At 41.9% G+C, this 27,003-nt stretch overlaps 1 protein-coding gene across 2 annotated transcripts in view; it reads left to right on the top strand.

The window, feature by feature from the left end:
* KHDRBS2 (KH RNA binding domain containing, signal transduction associated 2) overlaps positions 1–27,003 on the top strand; it is a 551,370-nt gene that overhangs the window by 388,872 nt on the left and 135,495 nt on the right. The gene's annotated exons all lie outside the window — the stretch shown is intronic.

Here is a 27,003-nt window from a genome sequence, read left to right as displayed (position 1 = left end):
CAAATTAAGCAAGTTGAATGCAGAGAACCGCAAATGGTATCTAACAAATGCTTACCTGAATCTGGTGTTCGAGAGTTGGGGCTGCCCCAAGATAGATCTGTTTGCAAAGGAAAGGAATCAGAAGGCACTGAGATTCTGCTCCAGGGGAGGAAGAGGTTACAACTCATTAGGGGATACCTTCCAGATGACCTGGGAGGGACACCTATTTTACGTGTTTCCCCCTCAATCCTCTAATTGCCATGATGGTCAGCAAGATTTAGAGGGACAGACCACATATTATTCTGGTAACACCCTTTTGGTCCAGACAACCCTGGTTCCAACATATGATGCAACTCTCCCAGGGTTCTCTGTATTGCTTTGGTTTGGAACCAGATCTTCTGACAGATGGAGGGATATGGTATCATGACCTACCCAGACTGAAGTTAACAGCATGGTACATAACGCATTAGGGATTCTCTCCAAGAGAGTGACTGAGGTCGTACTCAGTGCTAGGAGGGGAAATACTAGAAAATCCTGTGTGTTTAAATGGGAATACTTTAATTGCTGGGTGGGCCAGAAAGGGTTAGAACCCTTTAACTGTCAAATTTTAGATGTTCTGGAATTTTTACTTTCTCTCAAGGATGAGGGGCTCTCCAATTCATCTATCAAAGTGTACCTCGCTGCCATTTCAGCATTTCACCCCAGAACTGATGTGAAGACAGTCTTTCCCCACAGTATTGCCAAGTCTTTCCTTAAAGGTCTTCAAAATATGTTTCCACCTGTTAAAAGAAATAATTCCTCAGTGGTCTTTGCAGCTGGTGCTAGCAGAGCTGATGCGTCCCCGTTCGACCCCTTAGCTAGTTGTGACACTAAATTTTTGTCAATGAAGGTTGCCCTTTTAGTGGCTATTACTTCTAGTAGAAGAGTGAGTGAGCTGGCAGCATTGCACTCCTACCCTCCCTTTTTGAAAATTCACCAAGGAAAGGTGGTTCTGAGACCAGACTTTAAATTTAGGCCTAAGGTAACGAACCAGTTTCATTTAACCCAGAACATTATTTTTCCAACCTTTTTTCCTTCACCATCGATGGATTTTGAGAGGGCCCTGCACTCTTTGGATGTTCACAGAGCTCTACTCTTTTATTTGCATTGAACTGAAGCTTTTAGAAAAAACAAACATTTGTGTATTATGCTGGGCCTAAGAAGGGAAATAGGGCTACAACTCAGTCAATAACATGGTGGGTGACATCAACCATTAGACAATGCTACATTATGGCTTGCTTACCCTGTCCTTTAGAGGTGAAGGTTCATTCAATAAGGACCCAGGCATTGTCGGTTGTGTTCCTGAAGGGAGTTCCCTTGCGAGACATATGCAGTGCAGCTACATGGTCATCATCAGAAACATTCATGAAGCACTATGCCCTGGATGTGCTGGAGAGATGAGAATAAGCTGTGGGACAGGCTGTACTCCATTCGTTGTTTCAATAGAGATCACACCCACCTCCAAGTAAGAAGCTTGGTAGTCTCCCATGTGGGACTGCACAGAAGACAGACAATAAAAACAGAGTTGCACATACCATAACTGCTGTTCATTGATGTCTTCTGTGCAGGCACACACACCCTCCCTCCTACCCCGCTGTGCTCTTCAATACTTACCTGTTGAGGGGTCAATGGCTCAGGAGAAATTGGAGGGTGGGGCCGCCACCTCCCAGTGCCATTTTGGCAGGAAAAACCAAGCATGAGCACTGGGGAGGTGAGCACCCCCTAACGTATTTTAGCATTAAAAACCTACCGATTGGCAGGCCTGTGCGTGCGCGGTCCCCGTGTGTGCCTGCACAGAAGACGTCAATAAACAGCAGTTATGGTAAGTGCAAATCTGTTTTCTTCATTCTTCCAAGAGTGAACATAAATGGGTGATTTAAATGGGAGGGTGAAAAATGTAATTAGGTATTTCTAGGTAAGCATATTTAACAGCTTTGAAAAGTATTGAAAGCAAGCATATACACATATCAATTTATTTGTCAAACACAAGGTGCTCATCTCTGAACTTTAAAAAAGTAATTTTATTCATAGTTCTTTTGCTATTGTACTTACTGCAATTTTAATCCTGTGAAGGAAGTGGGGGGGGGGGGGGAGACATGCAGAGGACAAAGATTATTGAAACAAACTGACATTATAGACAGTGGGACTTTCAAGGTTGAATAGTTTATTGATTTAAAGTGATGGATTAGTTTTTATGCCTAAGGCACGTAGATAAAAGACTAAATGATATTTCACTAATATTTGCTGTGTCTTGAAAACTCAGATTGTATTTTTACTCAAATGACAATAAACAGTAGACTGATTATATATTATTATGAAGACAGTATTAGGAGGTTTAGACAAATGTTATGAATATAATAGAAAACACAGGGTGAAAAAGGGAAAAGGAACATTTGTGCTCTGCTTGTGTCACAGTATTTAACAAAGGAATATCATTCATTTCATTTGCAGTTTTCCTTAAAATAATGATATCAAAATAATAGTAATTAAAAATTCACAAAAGAGAGTTCACAGTTCAAAATTAAAAGTTTGTTTCCCAGTTACTGGGATTGTCAATCTCAACTCTCAAATGCATAAGGGCCCGAATCCACAGGGATCTTCTCACAGACAACCTCTGATGAAATGAAGTATTTGCACATGGGCTCCTGCAGAAATACCACCAAGTCATGTGGAGATTGTGCTGGAGATGCCCATGGTGGGTTGTGCCTCATTCTTCTCAAATGCAAGGTCAACTAGTAAACCACTCGCTTGCCATTGTAGCGCTTGCCATCTTAGGGTGAGAAGTGTTGCTTTCACATTAGCTAGATTTTGATATTCTTGACCAGTACTATACTGCAACCACGAACAAAAGAGCAAAATACAACTTGCCATCTTGATTATGAAGAACATAGACATTCGTTGTGTGTATGTATGCTTTTTTACTTATTTAATTTGTCTATATTAAATTTATATACATAGTATATTTAGGCCCTCAGGATAACTTGTGTAAATATGATACGTTTACTTATTTCATTGAAACAAAATAGTTAGAAAGAATGTTAGAAGGTCTTTATGTTGTGTGTGTGTGTGTGTGTGTGTGTGTGTGTGTGTGTGTGTGTGTGTGTGTGTGTGTGTGTGTGTGTGTGTGTGTGCTGTCAAGTCTCAACCAACTTATGACAATCTCAGGGGCTTTCAAGGCAGAGGTGGTTTGCAGTTGCCTTCTTCTGCAGAGCAACCCCACTGTTCCTTGGTGGTTTCCTATTAAAGTACTGACCCTGCTTAGCTTCCACGATCTGATGAGATCAGGCTATATCATACCCTTCCACCACCCCTTACCATTCCACCACCATAGCATATATAAGGCAGTAGCCCTTTTCAGGTTTCAGGCACTCACCATCTCTACACATCCAAGGATGCCATGTGAAAACTCACATTTTCTCAAGTAGATATGGGCTCCCGAATGTGCAATCATGCGTTGGAAAACCAGAGGGTATAGACTGCACATATGTGCAGATTTGGGCATACATGCCCAACACATGGGACTTTTCAATTTATGGATGCTGGGGACAGGACCAATGGACACAACCCTGAATGTCTAAACAGGAATTAAAGACTTCCATCCTTTGCCTGTTAGTAAAGTGTCAATGCTTTCTTCTATTCCAGTATGCAAGCCAGTCTGATGAGTGTTAGATGTGGATCAGGGAGACTCAGGTTCAGATCCCCATGCTGCCACAGAACCTTGCTGGGTGACCTTGGGGCAGTCACACACTCTGAGAGCGGAACCACAAGTGACAAAAGGAACAGGTTGGACACTTGTCAGCTTCCCTCAAGTTTTGATGGGAAATGGAGGCATCCTGGTCTTGCAGCTTGGCTCTCCGACTGCTGTCCAACCGACTTTTCAACTGTCACTTGTCCAACATTCCGCCAAGCTGCCTACATTTCCCATCAAAACTTGAGGGAAGCTAACAAGTGTCCAACCTGGGTAAGGCGTCACTTGTGGTTCCGCTCTCAGCCTAACCTACCTCCGTGTCGTTGTAAGAATAAATGGAGAAAAGTGATATAAGCAGCTTTGAATCCCCATTGGGGAGAAAGGCAGACTATAAATGGACTGAGATGAATAATAAATATGCTCATAATCCATAAAGACAGTTCCAACTGCAACCAACATTAACCATTATGCTCATCCAATGTTAATTTTAGACACTAAGTCCATCCCACTGAAGCTATCTAGGTATTCTAGGAGGACATTTACCCTTACTTATATATTAATTTGTTTACTTCATTTGTATTCTGCCTTTCTCCCCAGTGGTTTACATCCCTCTCCTCCATTTTTTCAACAACCCTGTGAGGTAGGTTGTTGATAAAAGGTTACCCAGCAAGCTTCCATGGCAGAGTGGGAATTCAAACGTGGGTCTACCAGATCCTAGACCAACACTAATGACTACGCCATGCTGGCCACAACATGGACTTATACCAGTTTTGTGGGGGAAATGGGTCCTTAAACAACCCACCTCCCCCCAAAAAACAGAATAAGGTAATGGCCTTTAAACTCTCTCAATCTCATTCTGAAAAACTGCATAAAAGGAAGACTGGTCAGATGAAGCAGAGAGTGCTTCCTTGGCCTGATCCAACCATATGGTTAAGCGCTTATTACTTCATTCTTTTGAACAAACTATTATTCCCTTTTAAATAGAAACAGAAGGAAATTGATTCTTTCACACTCCACTTTACGTGTGGGTGGGTGTGTAACCCCCATGAAATATTTGGTTTTGCCCAATAGGACAGAGTCAATATCTGGAGAAAAGCAGCTGAGGAAGAGGCTGCTTAATAAAATTATGTGTGTGTATACACACACTTAATAAAATTATGTGTGTGTATACACACACACACACACACAAAATTATCACCTTGAATACAGGCTATAATTTCTAAGGTGAAGAGTGAAGTCTGGGTTCCATTTTGTTCCTTTAATCAAGAAGATTTTATCAAAAGACTCTGGCAGTTGGTGGTCCAGAAAAGTTGCACTTTACTCACCCCAAAGTATTACCAAGAAACAACCAGTTGTTTGAGTGCATTCAAAGACACTATTTGCTGCACATTTCTGTTCTTTGTTCCAATTATGTGTTCAGTTATAAAAATCTAACTGTATTGTTCTGAAGGTTGAAAGGTTTTGACTTGAAGAAATTTCCTAACTTACAATTGTTGTGCAAGTTTGGCTCCTAATTTAGCCCCATAGAACATATATAGAAAAAGGTTACATGTGCACATAGTTCGACAGTTTGAGTGTGGTTAGCATGTAATACATCACACGTTATACTTTATTTTTATTGTTGTTGTTTGGGACTTGGTATGATATTAAATTTCCAAGGATTATTTGTGGAAGAGAAATGATATTATTTTGCAAATCAAGTACCTCTCTTGAATCAAATATTGGATGATATGTTTCACTTTTAAATGGATTCTGTTCATTGCCAAATGGAGTTTTTTTAAGAAGCACTGAGACAACCTCAAGTGCAGTGTTGCTATGTTTAATGCTAATATAAACACGGCCTAATAAATATTCATATAGAATCATAATCTAAGAGAAGGGTGACTGCCAGGGGGAATATTTGGCCTTCACTTGACCCTTCAATATTCATATTAGCTATCCATTTTAAGAGGTGTATCTAAAAATATTGCACCAGATCAGAAGGCCCAAACTCATCTTTTCCCTCTCCTCCAAAGCCTTGCTTTGGTCTTTCCTACAGTTCCTCTAAGTTCTGTGCTGCACTAACCTATTTTTGTCCTAACTTAAGGTTGCTTTTCCCATCCCTACTAAGCCTCTTGCAAAAGCTAATTACCATAAAAGAGCTCTAATTGCTAAAGTTCCATGAACATATCTCCTATCTCAAGAAGCACCCACAGACTGCATATAATAGTAACCTCAGAACCACAAATCTATTCAGAGGTTATCTAGTTAAATTAGTATTGATAAAACCTCAGAATAAATTTTAATTGAGCAGTTAATAGATTAGCCAGTCAGTGTTATGTCAGCTTTATAATGGAATTATCAGTTAAGTTTGAACTTTGAGATCTACATTTGGAACAGGCCTTGATTTCTGTCACATCTGAAAAGGTAAATCTAGTACCATCTTTAAAAAAGAACTTGAAACTGTCCCAGCCATTCTTCTTGTTTCCTGATCAGTTTTTAGTCCAGTGATCTGAGCTTTTATTTAAATAAAGCATTTCCTCTCAACTCCTGCAATACCACTGCCCAGTTAATGTTGGCAGACTGCCAAATACAGCAATAGCCACACAGTACTATTCAAAGAGTAAGAAAAGTTTATTTGAGAACTACATACTCGATAGTAAAGAGGATAGAGACAGACGTCTAGCTATCTAGCTGGCTAGGAGAGAAAGTTTTCAGTCCTGAGAAGAAGCAGGATATTGTCCCTGAGAATACCAATCTGGAGACAAGGAAGTGACACTTAACAGAAAAAGAGGTGCTGTCCTCACATCCTTATCTGACTAATCTTTGCCGCCCTCTGTAGAGTAGGGTCTTCGGGCCAAGCTACAAGTGACAAATGACACAGGTTGGACACTTGTCAGCTTCCTTCAAGTTTTGATGGGAAATGTAGGCATCCTGGTCTTGCAGCTTGGCTCTCCGACTGCTGTTCAATGGACTTTTCAACTTTCACTTGTCCAACATTCTGCCAAGCTGCCTACATTTCCCATCAAAACTTGAGGGAAGCTGACAAGTGTCCAACCTGTGTCATTCATCACTTGTAGTTTGGCCCTTAGTCTATCCATCTTTGTACACCAGACGTTGCTACTTCTAACCGTCAAAACATAATAATATAATTTAAAGTGGCCAGGGTCATCTAGTAGAAAAGAAAGAGATGCCCAGAAACAATGTTTTTTATTAGATCAGCCATTCACGTACAATGTGGCAGAAACAAGATTCCATACATGGGTGTCCAGTTCATGGTGTTGTAAAGATTTATTGTCGAAGGCTTTCACGGCTGGAGAACGATGGTTGTTGTGGATTTTCCGGGCTGTATTGCCATGGTCTTGGCATTGTAGTTCCTGACATTTTGCCAGCAGCTGTGACTGGCATCTTCAGAGGTGTAGCACCAAAAGACAGGGATCTCTCAGTGTCAAAGTTAGGTGTGTGATTGTGTCCAGATGCCTCCTGCTCAAATCCCACATCCAAACCCTAATTTTTTCCATATCCCACAACTCACCTTCCCTTTTCAATTACTTACCTGGCAGCAGTAGCAGCCCTCTCTCATTGGAGGGCCTCTTTCCCTCATTCTTTTCCTGTAGCCTGGAATGCTGCAATGTATGTGTCACAGATGTCCAGAATTTGATGGTCTTAGAGACCTTGGGGAATCTACATTTTCCAGAATCCCTAGCAACTAAAATGCTGCCTGTGCAGTATTTCAGGGTGCCTGACCACTTTCTATAGTTATGATTCTTTCTGAGACCCTTCTCATTTCTCTACTGTGATCCCTCACATGCTGCAACATATATGCCCTAGGACCAACCAAGCGGCTTCCATACATGGATATGGCACCATTGTTATGCTATAGCTATAATTTGCAAGTGGATTGGTTTTATCTGCAGCTAATGGTTCATTTGTGAATGATTGCTGTCATACAATAATAGTGCGATATATAATTTACGTGTGGAGGTAGTCTCTGTGTGATAGCTAAAACTGAGAATGGTAGCCGTGGGGCACATATTGTTTTATTTTCTCGTAACTAAAAACTATAAATAAAATACTCAGTTTGAGGACCACATGACAATTGGTCAAAGTGTTTTTTCTTTGATACTGTTCAGATGGCTCTACTACATACGTACTATACTCACTGTTTAGGTGGGGATAAGAAATCACTTCTACTTTTCAATGTGTGGAGTATTTAAGTTGCGCTGTCATCCTGCTTCAGTTAGTTTTGATGGTTTGAAACAGATTGTTTTAATTTTTGAGCCCCACATGTCTTTTTAATTGCAAGGTGAACATGCGATGAAGATCAGTGCTAAATTAGGCACAGCAGCAGGTGGGTAATAATAAAAAATGTGATTTTTTTTTCCCCCAAACAGTACTGTTCAGTTTCAGCTGACAGGGGCCCTGTGTAAGGTGATGTCTTGCTAAATGATTAATGAGCCCTCTTCCTAATCATGGTGTGGGTGTGTAAAATATTAACAGCTTCTTCCAAACCTACCTGCCTCCGTATCTAATATTATTCAATAAAACAGAATAGTAATATCATTATACTTTCAGAATGAATAATTGAATCAAGTCTGAATAGATGAAATCTGGGCAAAGTGTTTTGACAGCTCACTAAGGAAAATGTATTCCACATGAATCCATTTATAACATGCACAAAGTCCCACTATGAAGTCATACTTAACGGGCTTCAAAGAACCTGCTGTTCATTGTCATGAGCCAAGGAAAGAGGAAATTCCCTTTCAGTCTTACCCACTCAACTCTTTGGTCCTATTGCTGACATTAACATGTTTGTGCCATATTTGGCAGTGCTCTAGAACTAATCGCAGACAAATAGTTTCATGCTGTTCTGAAGTGTGCTCGCTTCTAATAGATCCTACTTTCTGACATTTTAAAAGAGCAGCAAATATGCTCTACCTTTTGAAAATGCAGTTGCAATGATGTGAAAACTGACCATATTCAAAAGCCCAGAACCTTTGAGTTGACCTAGTATCCACTTCAAGTAATCACAAAAAAAGTGAAAATGGGTATTATGGCTCTGAGACATTAAGCTATGAAGTATTAGAGGAGAACAAATCTCCAAAAGAGCTTGTGTTAGGTAACAAAAAAATCCTGTGGCAGTTCAGAATTTTTGTCAAAAATGGCTGCAGCTGGCTAATTTTTGCTGGGACTCTTATCCTTTAATTAATAGGAATGAGGACCAAAGAGTACTATTTTAACACAGTACAATGGAGATCTGTGTGGGCTATATAGGGAGACAGATTGGATGGGAATGTACATATTTGACCATGTGTATCAATCTCTGCATTGTATAATGTTGATGGCAGTCAGTATTGATCTCTGTTGCAGCGCACATTGTGTCCACGCCCATTCTTCCTTGTTACCAGTCTTGTGCTGTGCCTGCAGGATGCAATTGTTATTGGGGGGGGGGGGGGGGGTGGAGATATTTTTCTGATAGATGTAGCCATTGATTTCTCTTTTTTCTCTTTTAAAAGAAGGATTTTGCTTGCATTTCTCTTTGATTTCTCTTTAAAGAGAGTATTTTCTTTTCAGCCCTTGCAGTTGTTGTAAGTTACATACCACAAGATGGTGCTCTAGCAGGAGGACAGGAAGGTTTGTGAAGATGTTGCCGGCCTCTCGGCATCTAGAGTAAAATTTTGCGTAGTCTCCCTTCCTGCCTCTCTTCTCTCTAAATTTGTTTGGTCAAAATGGAATTGATTAAAAATAGACTCCAAATTCCATGGGGTGTGGAGGGGGGAGAATGTTGGATTTCAAGGAGTAATAGGGTAAAGACCTTGTTTGAGAATAAGGTTAACATGTTCAAGATTTGGGATGAAACCACTACGACCGCATCACTGGGTAATTTTCACATACATCCTAGAAACAATTCTAAGCAATCTCACTACTGATATCATCTAAACTAGCTCCCAACTACTCTCCAGCCTTCCCATCCCCCCTTCTCCCACCCTTCCACCTCCTTTCTTCAAGTTACTAGTTACTAGACAGCTTCCCCCCCCCTCATTATTGTTGCAAAGGAGTAGGGGGAGGCTTTCAGAAGCTTTTCGACCCATTTTTGAGTCTGATCCACAGGCTGGGAAAGAATGCTTTAGACTAGAGTTTTGAGAAAAGGCGATTACCCTGAGAGCAGCATCCTGCAGACAGACAAGTAGAAAAACTAATTAGAAAGAAAGTACTCCCCCTAAAGTCCTGCCTAACTAGAACTTGCTGCCCCCTACAGGATCTTCTTCTCTTCTTCTTCGTGCACGAGACATTGCTATACTGCAACAATAAAAAAAAATTGGCAGGCACCATGACACCCAGAGGCACCACTTTGGTAATCACTATTATAAATAATTTTTTTTTAGGAAAAATACATACATGGAAAATTTCAAATAACATAGTACATGACTCTAAAATCTTCTCACACTTACTGCCTTAGCTTCACTTCCCTCCCCCCACTTTGCTGCATTAATTTCAGAGAACAAAAGCAGACAGAAGAAGACTGCTGAAGTTTCTGATTGCTAGCTAATTTGCCTCAGGGAAGGCTTGGGCAGACTAGACTCACCGCATGCTTTCCCTTCCTTTCTTTGTTCTAGTGAGATTTTGATTCTTATACATCTATTGACTTGTCATTTTAGCATAATCCCGAGATCAAAATATGTATTTCTGGCAGATTAGGCCATTGATGATCTCATGGCTTTATTACAGTCCTTTTTCTTTAACTTCTGAAAATTTTCAAACTTACAATTTTTTTGAGAAATCATGCTAAACCTGACTTAAATATTGTCTTGAAACTAATAGAGTTTGGAGCACCAGCTCAGAAAATTCAACTGCCAAATGTTCTTCAGTCTATCAAATTAAACCTCTTTAGAGTTATATTTTATGTTTATTCACTCCCCCTCCCAAACGCCCATATGTTGCAAGAGTTCTACTAAATTATGTCACATTCTAAACTAGGGTTTCCCAACATGGTGCCTGTAGGTATTCATTAATGCCTTCCTTAGTGCCCACTGAGCTTTTCAGAAAGTGGTTGGGGCCATTTTAAGGCAGGTCTTATTATTGGCAGCCTTTTTTTCAAATGGAAGGAGGAGAACTGGTAAGTATCTGGGCTTTCCTTAGTCTGTAGGTGGTTCTACTCCCCTTCAGGATTTCCTTCTTCCCAAGAGATATGAGGAGGAAGGTATTCCATTTGGCTCCGCCTTCTGATACAGCCATTTTAGATTTGCCTGTGCCTCCTGTTGCAGCCATTTTGGAGTGGTGCTCAAGTCATCACTGCCTCTTAAAATTCCAGAAGTGACACAGACTCAAAAGGGTTGGAAATCCTAGGGCTAAACTAACATCTGTTGTCTTAATGCCAGCTGGATCATATGCTTTGAGAGTACCCTTAAATGGTTGAATTTTGGTAAGATGTGGAAACAAGGATTAATCTTATTTCTTTAATTAATCTGCATACTTCAGTTCTGAGGCATACTTGTTCTTTAGGCTCTTCCTAAACATCAGAATGGCTTTGGTGGTCAAAGCAATATTGGAAGTCTTGTGTTTCCTCCTGAATGGATGCTAAGTGAGAGATGTGCTGGCTCTTTGTGCTGAAGGAAAGATTACATATAATTGGTGAGGCACCCCTGACTAGACATGGGCACGATCCAAAAAATAATCCCGATTTAGCTGATCGTGATTCCGCGGCGGCGCCAAACCCAGGTACCCAAACCTCACCGATCAAGTCCCGTTTCTGATACAGAATTGGGAATCAGGAATCGGGAATCGGGAAGGCCGACGCGGGAGGGCGCCCCGCGGTTTCCAGTGCTAAAGGAATGGTGGGTGAGAAGGATGGCGGCCGCCGGGCCTGGCAGGCCCGTGGAGGCGGCGGCAAGCTGCCTCCCCTCAGGGGGCGGGGGGATGTCCCCACGGGAGTGTGCCGGTACTGTCACGGGGGGGGGGGGACAAGAGGAGATAGCTCCCTATTCCCTAATTCCCTATCCGCTGAAGCTCAAAGCTAAAGCTCCCTCTCTCTCTCTTGCGCTTTCTCTCTCCAAAAGCGGCAAGCGAGAGCTCGCCTCTGTCCCACTCCACCCGCGAGCGGAAAGTGAAACTTTGTTGCGCAGCACATGGCTATTTAGAAAGCCTGGGTCTGCTACGCAGGAGGGCTGTGTTTGGCCGTAAGAGCTGCCTCTCAGGCTTTGCAGGGATGAGATTTGAGTGCCCATGGCTACAGAAGAACACCCCCTCCCCCCGCCCTCCCCTCTCTTCTTCCAAATGGATGAGACGGGCGCACACTTTTCTGGCTGCTCCGTGGTTAGAAGGAAGCCCTGCTCATCAAGGAAAGCTGGGCTTCCATTCGCGTTTCCAGGGCGACAGAAGGAGGGCAAACAGCTCTGGCATTCCCCAGGCTCCATTTCCACGGGGCTCCATTCCCTCAGGAACAGATGGCTGGCGCCAGACTGTCTGCAGACTGCAATCCCGAATGTAAACCGATCGATCCGATCGAGATCCGATAGAGCGCCCCACCCAAGCGCTGAACCGGGAGCCATGGACGGAACCGATCAGCCCGGTCCCGATGGCGCAAATGCCAAAATCGGGGCAATTTTCAGTCCGTAATTCCGATCGTGCCCATGTCTACCCCTGACTCCTGCATATTTATGTGATAAGATTGCCTCCATTTTATTGAGCAGCAATTCTGAGCGTTACTTGGATTCTGATGCCTCTACAGCTTTTGCCTCTCTCCACAAGCCCATTTCCCTTTTCCTTCTACACTCAATATTTTCTTCTTTCTTATTATCTCTTACTAAATTTGGCTGCTTCCTCCAGTACCTTTCTGCTCTTTTTTTTCTCTTCTAGATAAGGATGAAAAGGAGTGGGTGGGTTATATGGTCATCTCTATTATTATTATATTTAACAAAACAATTTAAAATCTTAATGAGCAAAAAGAACTGGTAAAAATCATCCAGCATTTCAGCCTCTCTATTTGACTATCTCACTGGGTTCCCTGAATATATTTATCAGAAATAATTAATAAGGACTGAAGAAGTGTAATCAGCTCAACAAAATTTTAACTCTTCTGCTTTGTTAATGAGATGAATGTTTATATTTGCTAACATGATATGATTTCACATCATGTATCTTTGTAAGATATTTTCACTCCAGTAAGTAGTACTGCTTTCCTTACCCAAATGCTATGTGGATGTAGTTAAAAATGAGAGCATCTTCAGCAGTTTGGCATAGTGTAGGAAGGCATTAAAGAAGCTCCAAATTGGTTCAGATGCTTCAAAAGAAATGACCAGCATGATCTGACCCAATCAAGAAATACATGTGCACTCTTTTGCTGCTTCCATTCACTTTGGCAAGTACACACACTTGAACATCATTCCAGCCTGTGCAGGAGTACTAGGGTCCTCAGGTCTTCCAGGCTTAAAATAGGGTGTGTGTGGTGCATGGGGGGCCTTGCATGTACACGCAGCATGCACACATGCTCTGGTGCACTTCTGATGTTTGGGGTTGATATTTGCCCAATCAGCTCCTGCCACTCCCTTGAGCTTCTGCGTTGTACCAGGAATGACATCATTCCCAGTATGACATAGATGCATTCTGGAGCATGCAGGAGCACACCCTGGGAGGTTCTTGCCCCATTAATTGTTCAAACAAACTCTCAGTGGCTGCTCGAGACCACTGGATCAAATAAACAGTAATTGGATAGACAGACAGACATGATGTCACTTATGGTTTTTCTCTGGAAGTGACATCATGCCAGAGACTGTCCCTTACCTTAGCATGGCACAAGTCAGCAGGCTGCCTACACTTAGAACCAAGAAGATATTATTTCTCTCAATTCTTATTGGCTAAATGTGGCACTGCCAGTTCAAGGTGAGTTGGAACCGAATGTCATTGTGCAAACTGTGACTTCAAGTTCATATAACAATGTCACATAGGATTCTTGACAGGTCTGCAAATATGCAGCATACAAAAGGCACAGATACTGAGCCCAGAATTCAGCTTCCTGAGAAATGCAGTGTTATATCAAGCAACTGAATGCAATTTAACTTCCAAACAAGGATTATTGTAGATCTTACAAAGGTGTAACAACTGCTTCATCACTAGCCTTCCATTTGCCTACTTATGGTGGGCAGTCTCCCAGAAATTGGGCCCTCTACCTGCTGACCCCCATCCGATCAGCAGGAGGGAGGGAGGCCCGGGAAATGGACATGCTCAGGGGCCAAATTGATGTCATCACTTCTGGTGCAACCTGGAAGCAACAGTGTCACACACAGGCTACATTCCTCCTGTCCAGAACACTGTCATATATTTCCAATCACAGTGATGGAATCTACGCACATACACTTTGTCCATGCATACATGTGATGCTCATATTCCAGAGATCCAGCTGGAGCCCTCATAAATACGCTCCTATTAGTGGCTGTGGTTTCACTGTAATATTTTTTGTGTGGATTCTCACCTTATATTGCTGATTTAGTGATGCATAGAAAGCACTGATAAAAGAATGTATTTTATATAGGATTCCCAGGTGGCTACCTATGGCAAGCAGTTTTCTGGGGATTCCCTACTTGCAGGGCAAACAGGTATGACTTTGGTCTATATGGTGGCTTCATAGAGTTTGTAATGAATAAATCAGCAGATAAGCAAAATCAAAATGGGGATGGAGGGTGGGGAAACATCAGGGATAAGTCATTCACAATAACCTCTATCGCGCATGAGACTAAGAGATGAGTCAATTTGCACTCTTCTGATTGGCAGCAATAGAAAGGATTTGGTTGCCAAGTACAAATCCCAAGAGCATTGTCTTCTGTTGTCCCTTTTTTTAATAGAACCTTTTCCCTAGTATACATCATGTTCCAGCTCATATCTTTATAGGGACAGGAGGGGTAGAATGACTTCCAGTGAATACCTGGAAGTGACACCATGTCAACAGTGTAATGGTGATGTCACTCTAGTGACAGTATGTCACTTCTGTCTTGTTTAAAGGGTTTTTTAAAAAAAATCCCTCCCAGACCTCATCAGGCTGGTAGACAACACACAAGGAGACCAGGAGTTCTCCCTATCTTCTTATCATGGTTCTAGCTCAAGTCTCCTGGTCTTCAGATGCCCAGGGTTGGAAGACACCGCCTGGTCCGGTCTTCACAATACAGTAGAATAGGAAGAATTAATTAGTGCATGGATAGTGATTTATCTACTTTGCTTGTCATCATGATTTTGGAAGTCTGGAATAACAGGAGAGAATTAAGGCCTCCCACATAAGCTGACTGACAGAACTGCATTTGCTTGTCCTTTGCAGTCCTTGAGAATGTAGAAGTATAAATAAATGCCCGATGAAAAAAACCATCTTTGCATTTTAGTAAGCAGCTTGGAAGGGTCAAATACATAAGAACGATATTTTACAAAAGCTGGAAAGGGAGGGTTGGGGAATCACATTATATATAATCTTTCAGGAAAGAAGTTTATTGAACACTATATGAATTTAGAGATTGTTCCAAATGGGACTTGTAAACATGAGTTGCCCTCTTGATTTACTACTCCAGCTGCATGCCTGGCATGAAATTCACAACATGATATTATGACTACATCGGAAGCTATAAAGTTAACGTATATAGATAACCGGTTCAGCCTCACAATGATAATAGCACCATGATGTGGCAATTATTTCTTTGCTTGACTGTGAAATGGCAAAGGGATTTCAAATGTCATGCTTTAGGTATATAATAAATAATACCATTAATCATATACTGTGGGTGAACAAGATATTTAGCCTATGAATCACATATTAAATTCTTCATGTGTACAAGAGATGCAAGACCAGGCTTACCTTCTTGATTAATTGGCCCACCATTCCCCCAGCCCCTGCTACTCATGTCCTCACCACTGAATCCCACAATCCACATCTCTCCCCACATTCCCAGATCCATAGCATCTCCTTCCACCTTATCATCTGCTGTTTTTGCCCTTCCATAGTTCTACTAATAATGCAAATAAGTGGCTACTCAATTAAATAAAAGGCTTTTCATAAGCCTTTTCTGTATTATGTGGGAGGGTGGAATAGAAGTCCAATAAAATAAATAAATTGTAGGATATGTATATGGGACAAGACACATAATGTAGAAGTTGCTTACTGTGTAAACTGGACAGTGCTCAACCCTGATTGTAAAGTTAACATAGAACTAGGACTGTGGAAAGGACAAAAGTCAACTAATTCCATCCCTTGTCCAAGTAGATATATAGCTCATGTTTCTGACAAATGAAACAGCTGCCTAATCCCATGAACACTTGACCCCCCAAAAAATGCTGGCCAAGAGAATATGCTATATGACCCTACACACGTTCTGAAGATAATATAATGTAAGAATACAAAAAAGCAATTTCATTCATTCTCACTATTGCTGTCTAATGTCTTTTCCACACAGCAACCTTCTAGATTTTTTAAAAGGAATTATTAGGATTATAATTTATAACCCACTTTCATGCCATATGTCTTTAAAGACTTGCTGCGTTACCAAAGCAATACCTAGATGTAAGGAATAATGTGTAACTGATGACTCCATATTCATCAATAAATATAAGGAGATAACATTAAGTTCTAGAATTTGAGAAAGTGATAAGCTTAGAGAAAGAAATGTGTGTTGTCTGTTAAGGAAGAAGTGTGTGTTGTCTGGGAAGAAGGACCATCTATAGTTGGAGAATGAGTGGGTCTAACATTCAAAAATGCAGACTTTGTTTTATGGCTCTTTTGTAGTTAAATAATCGATCAGTGTAATGAGAATGGGCTGGACCCCCGTCTCCTGCACATTCTTGCCTCAGAAATTAGAAGGAGGGGTAGATACCTGAGCCTTTCTCCTCTCTCCAGCCCTCTCTTTTTTTAGGAGAGCAGAACTGATGTGTTTTTCTCCCAGGCACAACCTGCTTTGTAAAGGCAGCCAGCAAATCTGCACCAGTTTCCTGAGTCAGTCCTGTCCCACCCCTCAAAGGTGGGAGGTTAGTTCCCTTGGAGCTGACTTGTTCCTCCTGCCTGTCTCCACCTTCTTTGAGCAGCTTCTGCTGCTGCTACCTTCCCCCTACTGAATGCACCCCTTCCCTCTGATCAGCCGAGTGTTGGGAGGGAAATTAAAAAGCCTGCTAGCCGCATCATCTGTCATTGCTGTATTCTACTTCCCCCCTTGGCCTAAAATACATGTGATCTACTGACATCCTGGGTCTTTGGGGTGCCCCAGTCCACCTCCCACACACCTGCTCAGGTGGCAAGGCCTGTAACACTCTCTGCCTCTTGCAGATGGGGGGGCGGGGAGTCCCATGTCCTCCCAGAGCAACTGCCAGTCAAGATGGAAGCTGACAGCATCTCTCAACAATTAGTAATGAATATATGGACCTGGCTTAATATAGAATTATTATTATTATTTTTTAAAAAACAGTTTCTTGGTATCAGTTGGTAAATTTATTTTAGTTTAGCATATTCCTCTGATTAAACCATTTTGCAAAAGTGGCATGGAAATCTCATGTAGATGGCAAGACTCCAATAGAAGACTCATGGACTAGTGTACAGACTCCTCCTTGTCAGATGAAGAGGACAAAGAGTCAGAAAAGGAGACTGCTGGGCCCCAAACACCATCACAGAAGGAGCCCCCAAGAGTCTGAATCAGCCTGCTTACCCTGATCCAGACTTGGACCTTGAACCCCCTCTACCCACACGCTGAACCAGAGGTCTTTCCCCAAGTGAGCCCTCAAGCCTTTCAAAGCCCTGTTTCAGTACTCACAGATGTAACCAGGTACAACCCCTTTGAATACTGGCAGCCATTTCACCCTCAACCTTTTCTGAAGCAACATCCATAAAACAAGACGGCTCCAGCTCCAGTGCCTCGACTCCTTGACCTTAGCCATGAGCAAGACAAATTCTGAGTTAAAATGTGCTTTTAAGGATAGGATGGCATAATGCTAATAAGGGGAATGATTTAAATGATAGAGGAGAATAATGATCTAATACATAAATACAGCGGGGTGGAATAAATAGAAGATCTATTCTGACTTAAAGTCCTGACTCTAGAAAAAGCTAGCTGATTCATGATTGTAAGTGAGTAGTCTTCTTATAAGTCTTCTTCACTCACAATCATGAATCGGCCAGCAGAGTCACCAGCACAGGTACCGGGCCCTGCAACAGACCCAGATGCCAGTTCTGCCCTTATATCTACCCAGGAAATACAATTACAGGACCCAATGGCATCAACTACACTGTCTCTGGCTCTTACAGCTGCTCATCCTCCAATCTGATATATGCCCTCATGTGCCAACAATGTCCTTCTGCTCTGTACATTGGACAAACCAGCCAACCTCTACGCAAAAGAATAAACGGACACAAATCTGACATTAGAAATGGCAACATTCAGAAACCAGTGGGAGAACACTTCAATCTACCAGGACATTCCATCAAGGACTTAAAGGTTGCTGTAGTTCAACAGAAACCTTTCAAAAACAAAATCTAAGGGGGAGCTGCTGAATTGGAATTCATATGTAAATTTGACTCAGTCAGGCTGGGATTGAATAGAGACTATGAATGGTTATCTCATTATCAGAAGTAACTGACTTCCTTAACAGAAGCATACTGATCTCTATATCAGCAGCTACTGTTTGCATCTACTCCTCCCTCCCCTCTCCACCTATATATCTGACCAGTTTCTTCTTGCCCTCCATGCATCTGATGAAGAGAACTGTGATTCTCGAAAGCTTATGCTACAATAAAGTTGGTTAGTCTTAAAGGTGCTACTGGACTCTTTTTGATTTTGCTACTACATACTAATATGGCTAACTCCTCTGCATCTATGACCATTTCTTTGGGGAAATTGCATGGAATATGTCCCTAGGGGAGGATGCTTTTCCAGGGTAAACACATCTTCATCATCCACAACCTAACTGGAAGGGAAAGGATGGGGGGAGGGGGAGGAGTGCAGGTGAAAAGACAATGTCAGGGGAGGACTAAGCATCCCTCCCACTGCTTCATTCTTCCAATCATACGCTCATTTTCACCATTTATAGGGCAAGAAGGAGGGGGCACTCAGCTGTATATTGACAAACTCAGTTTGGTGTATTGACAATCGTTTACACAGATGTCACTATCAGTGTAGTTAATGGTCCTGTTACATGATATCATCTTGTCAGATCCTAAGACAAGGGGGTGGAGCCAGTGGAAAATTTCTGTGGGTGGAAGGATTTCCTTCTGCCAGCTGTGACTTTCTTGTGTCCCCCACCCACCCACATTTGCTACAGGCCCAAATAGCCCCCATGCTATTTAAGGGGTCCTCTGTTGTCCAAGACCAGCTTCAAATGGAGGGATTTAGTGCTCTGTGCATCCAAGCCACTATCTCTAAGACATGAGGAATGGTTCTAGTAACAGTAAAAAATCTAGAAAATGTGACGGTGATAATAGGAGTCTTTCCCATTTAAAATGTGACCCGGCACTCATCTTAAAAATAATGGGAATAATAATAACAACATTCGATTTATATACCGCCCTTCAGGACAACTTAACACCCACTCAGAGATGTTTACAAAGTATGTTATTATCATCCCCACAACAAAACACCCTGTGAGAGAGCTCCAAGAAGCTGTGACTAGAGATGGGCATGAACTGCATTACGAACTTCAAAAACCCACGCAATTGGCGATCACACGATCGCGAACCGGTGGTTCGTGATTGTCCATGCCCAACAAACCAGCATTCGGGAGAGGCCTGGTTCGGTGTGTTTGGCTGCAGTTCGGGAAGCCAGACACTCAAGCGCCAGCAATCAATTCCCCTGGCAACAGAGCCGGGGGAATGCCTGAACTCTGTCTGCGCTCCTTCTGTCGCCCTGGAAACCTGAATGGAAGCCCAGCTTACCTTGATGGGCAGGTCTTCCTTCCAACCACAGAGCTGCAAAGCGGTTACAAGTCTGGAGAAGACACCCAGGAGTGGGAGGGGGAAGGGGGTGTTCTGTAGCCACGGGCACTCCAATCTCATCCCTGCAAACCCTGATAGGCAGCTCTGATGGCCAAACACAGACCTCCTGCGTTGCTCAATGGGACCTGTGCTTATAAATAGCCGTGGGCTCCCAGGCTGGGTTTCACTTTCCGCGAGCAGTGGAGTGGGATAGAGCTCTTGCTTGCCACTTGCTAGCCTTTGGGGAGAGAGACTGAGAGTATAATTCAGCTTGGATTTTTGTGGGAGTTTCCTGGGGGCCTTGGATTGGAGAGGGTATAACTCCAAGATCCCTTTTGCAATCTTGTCCAAACTTGGGTGATCGCTGTAGGAGAGCCTGCAAAACATTCCCCAGGAATATGGGCTCTCTAAGTGCCATGGGGGCCGTTCCGTGCCCAACGAACCATGAACCTCAAACCGGTTTGGCAATGGAAAATGTTCATTGCGGTTCGCAATCTCGGGATCGTCAGAGGCACCGAACCGCGAACCACTAGTTCATTAAATTTTTTGGGTTCGTTCCCATGTCTAGCTGTGACTGACCCAAGGTCACCCAGCTGGCTTCAAGTGGAGGAGTGGAAAATCAAAGCCAGTTCTTCAGATTAGAGTCCCACGCTCTTAACTACTACACCAAACTGGCTCTCTGGGATTGGTTCCTGAGTATGCACATGATGGCAACAGAAGCTTACTCCTTCCTTCTACCTTGTGCACTTCTGATAGCAGAAAAAGGCCATGGGGACAATCTGATTGTCTTACTGCCAGTTCCTTGAGTCTGTCCAGGACACGTATTTTCAATAATCCTTTCCTGGGAATCTCTGTCTGTTCACTGCTGAATGTGAACCCACAAGCTCTGGAGCCCTGCTCCTGGGTCTGATCTGCCTGTGATACAAGGTCTAGGACTGCAGGAGCTATTTTACATCTAACATACCGTCCTGTGTTGGAGAAGGACAGATGCAGCTCAGAATTTGGTCCCACCAATGGAAAATGTAGGAAGTCTCAGAACAAATGAGATCATATGATGGCTCTTTTGAGAAAGGGAAGATCAAACATATCAGGTGTTTTGTCTGGCTCACACAAAACATCCTTCACCTAACTTGAGTGTGCTGGCTCATGAGTCATGACAAGTAATCCCTTTGGGATAAAAGGTAGAGGCATGGGGGAAAAAAGTCGTTTGTTTGAAAAAAAAATAGTGTCTTTATAACAGTAAACTAGGTACTTCAATAAAGAAGTTAAATCATACATACAAATAGCTAGCTAGTAGATAATGAAAAGTAACGAGGCTATACAGTAGCAAGGTTGTGTGTCTACATCTGCGTCAGCGTCTCACACCTGCTTGCTGGTAATTAACCCTTTTATGGTTTCTAAACAGGATTGACTCTAAGCCAAGGTTATACTTCCAGGTTAGGTGTCACAAGATTAAAACAAATGTGTTAACCCAATAATGACCAGAATTTAGATCTTGCCAACTCCCAACAATCCCATAGGCTATTACTTTACTATAGGGAATTATGTCAAATAAGACAAACAAGACCTCTTGCTGAGTTTAATGTATGAACAGAGATCTTTATCATGGTTACCAACATTCAAAGTCAACTCTCTTCCCATTAAGTGACACAGTGGAATCCTACACAGTTATACTTTTCCAAGCCTATTGAACTTCAGTGGACTTCGAAAGGTATAACTGCTTAAGGTTTCACTGTAACTCTTGGACCTTCACACACCACATCTAGTTTTTTTATAGGCAGCCCATTCTTAAACCATTTCTAACTAGAGGCTATAATACATTTTTCTAACATTCCTTGTGAATATAAAATATTTAAAAGCCTGGAAATAAATCTCTTCTTACATTTGGTCTCATCCCACATGAGTTGACATTAAATTTAATACGTTTCTTGCCAGGAAAGAATTGTTTTTCAGAGTTTATGCAACAGTGAATCTATTCAAGCCTTCAGCATATATTAAATTTAAAGTCATTTAAAGTGAGAAATTTGAAATTTGACTGGTTCTGCTTATTTACTGTGCCACATTTCTTAACCCACTGATGGGTTACATTCACCAAGTGTTTAAATGCAGCAGTGTTGCATTCCTGTGTAGTCTCTGAGGTAATTCAAAATATGGTTTAATTTAAATATGTAATCAATTCTTCTTAGCATTTAATGTTTGGGAATATATAATTTTATGATAGCTATTTCCAAAAGTTTGATAGCACAAACCCAATAAACTTTTCAGTTGGTTTTCCAGTTCTCTGTATGTGCCTACAGTATGGACCCTGTCTGTGGGATGGAGAGCATAGGACATGAATGTGTAATTTTCAATAGAGGAAGAAACTCACTAATATTTTCATACAAAAGACTGATAGATCCTCATTGGACTGATAAATTCTCTCTCTCTCTCTCTCTCTCTCTCTTTTCTTTTTGCAAAAGCAATCATTTGGTCACTCTTGAAAATTTTTTGAAAACCAAAGAGAACAATTAGGGAATCATTTTCTTTAGTCTCCAGATTTTGGTTTGTTTTCCTCTTTTCTTTTTCGGAAAATGATTGCAATGTGGTTTCACTTCAGCAAAATATTAAGTAACAGTTCTATTTACAAAATGCTGTAGTTGCCTACCAAGGAGTTTAAGCATAAAAAGCGATAAACATCGTGCAAGGTGAATGCTTCTTTGTTATGTCTTCTGCCCTCAGGAGTGTGTACAAAACATGGTGAAGTCTGTAGTGATATAATGCACAAGTCATTTGCTGGCTCAGCTTTGAATTTTGAAAGTAATCTACATAGCAAGATGGTATAAGTCAATGGAAGTATCATAAGCTAGCACACAGAAAGGTGCCCCAACCCAACCCAAGACATTTATCCTGTTTCTTTCTGTGTCACCAGCATTAATTCCCAGGATGACTTGAATTATTTTGGTTTATAGCCTTATGTGGACACAGCAATTGGTTATTTCCCTTCCTAGGTACTCACTTGCTGGTGCAGCAGTTCTCTGGATGTAGCCATTAGGGTTTGATCAAAAGAGCATCTTAAGGAAATGAAGTAAAGTTAAACAGCACATATTTGTGAACAAATCTGATTTATGATTCTGACATCTGATTGCACTTGTACATATTTGCTGTGAGAGCAAACTGCCCTTAGGTTACGTTCCCTGGGCATGTGTATTTTAAATAATAAATGGGAACTCCAAATGAGTTTTCAAGTCAATCACCTGAAAGTCAGATCACATCACAAAGCCCGAGCATGTTCATGTATATTATGTACTGATTTTGCATTATCATGTATGACTTATAAGTACTCTAAGATGCAAACATTAAGTCAGATGTGCAAACATCCAGTTGCCTTGGCAGGTGAAACTTTTGCCTGGACAATGCTTAGAGTAGTTGAAGATTTGGAGTTTTTTTTGTTTTTTTTAAATCTAGGTTGTTTCCACACATGTTGAATAATGCACTTTCAATGCACATTAGCAATCATTTGGAAGTGTTTTTTTTTTTGTTTCACACACAAACACCAAGTTCCAAATGATCACTAAAGAGCATTGGAAGTGCATTATCCAACATGTGTAGAACCAGCCCTAGTTTTCTTGGCTGTAAAGAAAGTGTCTGCATGTATGTTTGTTTGCATATTAGTGAGTGCTAGAATAATTGCATGATTGTGAGTGCTAGAACAGTTGTTTATATGGTTGATCATAAGATGCTTATTATGACTGCAGAACAAGGCACCTGTTTGAAGTGATAAACATCAAATCAGGTAAATTATAATGTAGGGAATGAAGTAGTTGAAGCTGCTTTGTCTAGTTGTAGTAACCTCTGGACAAGGATCAATTCTAGCAGGGAACAGATTTGAAGAAGCTGTGATGACCCTTGGAATAAAGTTGCTATTTCTAGGAACGGGGATGATTGCTGCCATCCTACTGTTGCTTCCACACTACTTTTCAGGGCCAGCCCAGGCAATTGACACAGGCAGCAGATTTTAGGAAGTTCCAACTGCCTGCCCATCCAATTGTCTCTAGCTTCTTCCCACAATCTAGCCTCCCTTTCCTCACTCAGGCTACATTGGCTTTGCTGCAGATCTCTGCCAATGTCTCCATCCCTGTTTCCCCCTCCTGGGAGCTGGAGGAGATAATTTGGTTTGCCTTCCCATTCTCCCAGGCCTCTTTAAAACCAGCATGACAAGCCACATGTCCATCATTTTGGTTGCCAAGACAGTGGTATGGAGGCAGCGGTCTCAGGCAGCAAAATACCTTGAACTGCCATTGCTGCTTTTACACCATTTGTGTTATCTACCCCACCCTGACCTGGAGAGCCCAGGTGAGCCTGATCTCATCAAATCTCAGAAGCTAAGCATGGTCGGCCTTAGTTAATAACTGGATGAAAGACCTCCAGTGAAGACCAGGGCTGCAGAGGCAGGAAATGCAAACCACCTCTGATAGTCTCTTGCCATGAAAACCCCACCAGGGGTCGCCATAAGTCAGCTTTGACTTGAGGGCACCACACACACACACACACACATTTTCTACCCCTCTGCTCAGTGCTGTCTCTGAATTTTGGAAGGTCCTGAGCAAGATACCATCTAGTGACCTTCTTCTCCTCACACATACGCAAGTACATGTAACTCTTGAAGGAAGGGGAAATGGAAAACAACTTTTACATACTCCTTTAAGACTGATTGGAACTGGCAAAGGCAACAGAAGTATGCAAGAGTCATCAAGTGCCCCTCCCACAGGAAATGGTAAACTGACCCAAAACTAACATGAGAAGTAGGATGAAGGACTATTGAAAGTTATGATGCAGAAAAAGAGAAGACACAAGGGCCGTTTTCACACTGTCTATAAATAGCATTTTGACACCATCTGTTTACAAAACACCACAGTGATTTATGCGTTTTGTAATCAGATGGTGTTAAAAATCACGCGAGGAAGCTGGCAGCCTTCCGTGAGTCTCGCGCAATTTATATACTGTGTGAAAATGGCCAAGGTATTTTTTTAAAGAAGAGAATGAGCTATCTCTTCCCCACAGTTTGTAGGCAATATAGCAGTCAGGGGGGAAAGGCTGACCGTGAAGGGTAAGTATTTGCAGATTATTTCATATCCTCCAATGGTAACTTGTATGACCTGATAAAGTTTTAGAGCTCTAGCTGGCATGACTGATCTAAATTATGTATCTGTCCATGCAAGGTCTATGATGCCATACTCAACTAAATATACCATGCAAGTTGGATGCATATGATATTAACATTTTGCAAATAATAATTTTCATAGAGAGCTAAAGAGCTTCTTCTGTGCTGAAGTGTAGCCAATAAGAGTTTCAAAAGAAAAATTCAGGATGGACAATATCTTATCTTATTTTGGTTAATTATACAAATCAGTTGCAGATGTTAGTTAGCATGATGGCCAGAGAATTGTTCAAATACTTCATAATGATAATTAGAGTTGCTATTGATTAAGGTGCTAGACGGAGTAATCCTCCTTATCTAATTTTACAAAATCCACTAAAAGCAAACACCTACAGAAAAATCCATTCCTAATTCCATTCACTCAGCCCCCAGAAATGGATCTCTGCAGTAGAATCTGGGGTATTGCAGACTTCGTCAGATATTGTGTACGTTACCCATGGAAACCATGAAAACTATTGTGCTCTGCATATTTGATTAAGGTTCAACTTAGGGTTGCCAGCTCCAAGTTGGGAAATTCCTGGAGATCTGGGGGCTGAAACCTGGAGAAACCTGGAGAATGGGTTTTGGGGAGGGAAAGGACCTTGGCATGGCATAATTCCATAAAGTCCACCCCTCAAACTAGCCATTTTCTCCAGGCGAACTGATCTCTGTGGCCTAGAGACCAGTTGTAATTCCGGGAGATCTCCAGCCACTACCTGGAGGCTGGCAACCCTAGTTCAACTGTAGCATGGATTTTTTAGCACTTAAGGTCAGAAAACACTGTATCTTTGCGAATATATATTTGATAATTCACAATGAAAAATAGAGTTGACAGTATTTAGGATTTTGTGCAAACAGGATTTGCAAGAAGTATTGTGAGGATATGGAATGAATATTGCAGTGTTGTGAGAAAAGGATGAGTGTGCATACTAGGTTCAAAGAAAGAAGAAAAGTGCAAGACCTATAAGACAATTTTCATTTTCAGATACTTACATTATCCTAACTGTAAGCAGCAGATGTCTGTGGAGGATCCATCTGCTATGTGCATTTTGGCAGATTCTATTTGTGCTCCCATTTCTTTAAACTCATTATTGCTCATTTTAGGTAAATATCCCAGATGTTTTTGTGTATTCACACTGTATTATAGGTTGTGTAGTTTTAAGGCTACCTAGGCTATCAAGTACAAATGTTTTGATTTCTGTTGTGTTTCCTTATGAATTGGGTAGTTCTAAAACTGTGGATGGCCTAGACTAGGCTGGTCTTGTCAGATCTTAGAAGGTAAGTAAGACCAGCACTGGTTAGTACTTGTATGGGAGACCACCAAGGAAGACTAGGGTTGCTAGGCAGAGGCAGGCAATAGCAAACCACCTCTTTTATTCTCTTGCCTTGAAAACCAGAGCAGGGGTCTCCATAAGGTGACTGCAACTTGATGGCACACACACACACAAAATGATGGAAACCCATCACTCTTCTCATATTTATATTAGATGATGACACTACTTGAGGTGTCTTGGCAAGAAAGGATTAAATTGTTGTGAAGAATGTAAAGGAGGGTTGTGTCATGGCCTGCCCGATTTCCTCTGAGGCAGATTCTTTGTATAATGAGGAGTCCCTTTCAGGCCCTGAGATCTCCAAGGTACAGGCCCCTCAATGCTCCACAAGTAGACCCATGACCCTTTCCCTCGCAATCAGGTCTGGAATATGACCCCACAAATCCAACAGACCAGGAACCACCTGAGGATCCTGAAGCCCACTGGCATCTCCTGGCGCTGCTGCAGGAGCCCTGCCAAGATCCTGTGTCCACAGAGTCTTCCTCAGAGGATTGGGATCAGAGACCAGGGAGGACCAGGGTGAAGGCAGGTACCCGACAAAGGAACTTATTATGTGCAGCCCAGGGTCTGCTTCCCTCCAGCTTCTCCCATGAAGGTGATGAGCTATAGTAGTTCTTAATGGGAGCCAGGCTTTTCAGAAGGGCAGGGAACCCAGTCTCATTTAAGCCTGCAGACATCTGGAACTTCGTTGGTTCAACAGCACCTATAAGGCTTGCTATTGGTGCCTTGGCTGCTGCCTGTCTGCCTCTGGCCTGTCTGTTAGAGTTGTCAACTTTGGAATCAAGTCAGGTAGTTTTCAAAGCCTTGAAGGTTTTTTGCAGTAATAGCTAGTCGTCGGTGATTCACAGAGCCATATATGACTATATCCTTTTAAAAATATACAAAC

This window comes from Eublepharis macularius, chromosome 1 (assembly GCF_028583425.1).
Source record: "Eublepharis macularius isolate TG4126 chromosome 1, MPM_Emac_v1.0, whole genome shotgun sequence".
Lineage (NCBI taxonomy): Eukaryota > Metazoa > Chordata > Lepidosauria > Squamata > Eublepharidae > Eublepharis > Eublepharis macularius.
Note: the sequence above shows the minus strand (reverse complement) of the source record. Positions and strands in the feature narration are given on the sequence as shown.